This window comes from Hipposideros armiger, unplaced genomic scaffold (assembly GCF_001890085.2).
Source record: "Hipposideros armiger isolate ML-2016 unplaced genomic scaffold, ASM189008v1 scaffold_829, whole genome shotgun sequence".
Classification (NCBI taxonomy): domain Eukaryota; kingdom Metazoa; phylum Chordata; class Mammalia; order Chiroptera; family Hipposideridae; genus Hipposideros; species Hipposideros armiger.
Genome location: NW_017732179.1, coordinates 110,996 through 115,255, shown reverse-complemented (window position 1 = coordinate 115,255; position 4,260 = coordinate 110,996).

The following is a 4,260-nucleotide window of genomic DNA, read 5'->3' as shown; positions in this document are numbered from 1 at the left end:
AAAGGCTCACAGGAATCACAGATGCTGTCCCTATCCTCCATGATTATATAATTTAATGAGGGTATTTAGAGTGCACATGAATAAAACATGTAAAAGCATAAAGGAATCAAGATATAAGCACACTCAGATGAATGTTGAAGAGAACGTCTCAATTTTGTACATTTCAAAGAGGTTAAGGTGTGGGAAGGGGAAGGCTGGGAGGGGTGTCTTTCCACCCCTTTGCCATATTGGGGGAGAAGGTATGTGTGCACATGCACCTTGAGGGAGAGGAGGGTGGAAAGAGGGGAATCTGAAAACGATGAGTCTAATAAGAGAACAAACATAAGAGAGGAGAGGGGGGATAAAGAATAGTGCTTTAGTGCCAATAGTTTCAGGGTAAGCCATAGATTGTTTAGCTGAAGCTAAACGCTGCACCTGACTTTGGTTTTAAGATCAGAAAGAAAGTCACCAAGAGGTAACAGGACGGGATCCTTGCATGGAGGGCGGGGCAGTGCTCTAAGCATCCCATGCCTGAGGGCTCCAAAGATGGCTCAGGATGTCTTGTGGGACATTAGTGGGTCCTGTACCCCGAGACAGAACTTCTCTTCAGAGGAGAGACAGTGAACTGGTAGAAGATAAGCCCACTTATAACCATGGATCTCTATCATAGAGAAAAAGGACTCTGCTCCCCCACTAACGTCATTGTGCCATTCAAGGACTAGAAGTAAAAAAGGAACAAACCTAGTCAGAGCAATGCAGCATCCTCTTTCTACATGACATATAGTGTAAGAGTTGTACAAGGTAACTGAGAAAAAAATGAGCCATGGAAACTGGGAGAGGAGTTGATTGCAGAGGGCTCTCTGGAGGTGAATCTGGAAAGGGGTTTTAAAGGGAATACTATGGAAAAGGACTCTTGTAAAAAAAGGAAATCCAGAGAGGCAGTGACAATAGAAAAAGGAGTGACTAGGCTATAAGTTAGACAGCATTGCTCCAAGTAGAAGCCATGATAAATGAGATTATCAAGGAAAGGGGCTCTAGCCCACTATTCTTGGAAGCTTCAGCAGGGCCAAAAACTGTGCAGTGAAGTGCTAAACATAGTCATGAAGTAGGAATTTAGTCCTGCTTCTTGGAAGAAAATCAGAAATTTAGAATGTGTGGAGTGAGGGATGGGGAGCATGTGAGGGTCCACATGACCATCTAGGCTCAGTAAGTGACTAGGCTTGAAAAGTCTTTCGTAAAATGGTTTACATATAGAGATTTCTGTTTTTCCCATTTCTTTTACTGTTTGTGTGACAAAGGAGGTTTTATGCTTAAAGAAGGAACAAGGTCTCAAAATACAATAACATCCAACTTAATGCATCAGGTCTTTAAAATTTCATCATTAAAGAAAAATACATCAGGCCTTTAGAAAGCTTTTTTTTTTTAAATAAAAATGACAAACATAAGACAATATATATTCACTGATGTCAGTGAAGATATTTCTTTCCACTTCCAGGATGGCCCAGTAAGTTAGAAGTATGAGTTCTAAAGCTAGAAATACTGGATCAAAATCAGATTCACCTTTTAACTAGCTGATGATTAGCAACTTAAACTATTATAAACCTACATACCTCATCTGGAATAGGGGATAATGACTACTTACCTCCTTGTGTTATGATGGTGATACAAAATAATTCATTTAAAGCGTGCACTAGCATCATCATAGTAAGAGCTCTAAATGTAATGGTTAAAAGTGCTTTTATCATTATCATTCTGACCTGGTACTGGCTTAACATACAGGTCTCGTTAATTACTTTCTTGGACTCCATAGTTAGAAGTTTTGTGGAAATATTTGGGGGAACATTCTATAAACTTTGTCATAAAGTGTAAATTTGTGTCCAGACTTACTATTTCTCAAACAGATTTTTTTTCCAAAAAAAGTGATTTCTAAATAAAACTATATACTTGAACATATACATTTTGTAATTCATAGATCAAACATAGGGAAATGTGTAACAGTCCCACATTTGAACCATACTAGAAATTAAACATGAATGAACACCAAACCCTCTACCCCATCTATTTAAGCCATGGTTCGTAGTTTTAGAACTGCATGCCTGAAGTAACTTTACCCACTTTTCAGAAGAACCTCGAAAACATGGAACCTTGAACTGAATGTTCTTTTTTTAATAATTGGACTCAAAGTTAGCTCTTGGCACCTTTTCCACTCTGCTTTCTGGATCAACACACTAGCCAATCAACTGATCTGTTTGATACTTCCATCATCATTTAAATCTTGCCAGATTCCTCTCCAGCTCTAAATCTTGACTCTCAGCAGCGAGTTGACCTTTTGGTACACGGTCAATTGTATTATTTGTGATTGCTTTGGGACTTTTAGGGATAACGTTTTTAATCCTAATAGCATCACATGTTTGTTCTCTCTGAGAGGTTTATTTTGTGCAAAAGTCTGTGGGTTTCCTGCTAATGTCAGGTTGAGCGTTTGTACATATTCAGCGTTTTGTCTCTATTCAGGTTGATAGCAAGAGTCCTGCTCCTCCGTGCTTGTGCTTTCCATTATGGTGTCCATTGTGACCAGGGTCTCTGACATCAGCACATTGGCCACTGTGTTTCATGGTCATTGGTCATCCATTCAGAGCCAGGATTGTGCTTAATGCTGTGGTGGAGACCCAGACACATCAGCAGTGGTCCTTGCCTTAAAAGACAATACGATTTAGGTAATAGTTCAATATAGTACAAGTATTCTGGGGCTGAGTGAGCAAGGCCCATGTGTGTGGAAAAAGTTTTCTCGGGCTCTGGGAAAATCAGCATGATTGACTCAGCTGGATAGTATGGTGAGCTATATAGAGCTGGATTAACTGAGGCCAGATCAAGTGATTATACTTTCCTTCTGACTGAGAAACGTGAAGCTAGGCCTTTAATTCTGTGCATAATATATTTCTGAGAATATGTTTGAAGGTCTGATGAGCTGAAGTTGAACAACACACTTGCATCTTTCATGGTTGATTTTGGTTTTCAGTGTTAAAAAAATATTGCAAAATTGGTAATTTCACCTTGTCTTCTAGGCATAATTTTCCTGGAAATATTTTTAGTGTTTTATACATTAAAGAGAAAAAAAAGACTTATCTTCTTTCATTGGCTTCACTCCTAAATGATCTATTTAATTTAAAGAGCATCCAATTGAAACTAAGATTCACTGCTTTCTGCATATCTCATGATTTCTATGTTTTTCTCAATATTATTAATTTTTTGAGAATGAAGAGTCTGGTCACCAATATGTGCATTTTTATATTTTGCATCCATTTTTATAAACTGCATTTCAAATTTAAAAAAATCTCTCTTTAAGTAACATCAGGAGACATGACATGTAAGATACAACGTGGAGCTACTGTGAGGGGTGGGTGATGGAGAAGGTTCTGGAACTCTGAAACTAGGGTGCCTTCTTCATTCTTCACTTCATCATTCTCTTTGGTGGCTCCCAAGGAATCGCTCAGCCTGTGTGGCATGAGGTGAAATTATTAAAGTATATCATTGCAGTTGTTTTCAAACTTTGTTATGTAGATATGACAGATGTGACATTGCCAAAACAGCATTGGCGGTGGAGAGCATCATTTCCATGTTGATACCTTGAAATGTCTATTCCTCAACTAATTAAGGAAAATCCAAATTTGATATATAAATGGGGATAAAAGGTATAAAAATAAATGAGAAATATAACTGGCCAGCATAATTTTATTTTTCCCTATTAAAAAGTATTCAAGTAGAAGTATAAATGTCAGTAAGCACTGATCACCTCCATTTGTATATTATCTTTGGATAAAGTAGGATATAAGAGTAATAGAAATGCCACACTTGGGCACAAGTGTCTGTCTTTTCTCCAGTTTCAATGGATCTTTATTTTTGTTTTTGCTTTATTCTTGAGTGTACTTTTTAAAACTCACATTGGAACTTCTGTGGTTCTCTTCATCTTGGCTCTTCTAGGACTTTGCTTATATTGAATCATGTTTGTGTTAAAACAAGAAGTGTAAAAACTTGCTTATATCTGTTGCAAAAAGATAGGCTCAAATGCCTACTAGAATTTATCTTACTGTTCATCATGGGTGATAAAGGTATTAGCGAACACTATCTTTTCATTTCTGTCACCTATATGTCAGATTCCTAGGTGGCTCTACTCCTTTTTCAGCTTAGAAATTGAAACACCAGGAGAAAAACAACACAAGAATTGTGAAGAATTTCTCTACTGACATGTTTTTCCCCCCTTCAATGAATATTTCTTTTTTTAAA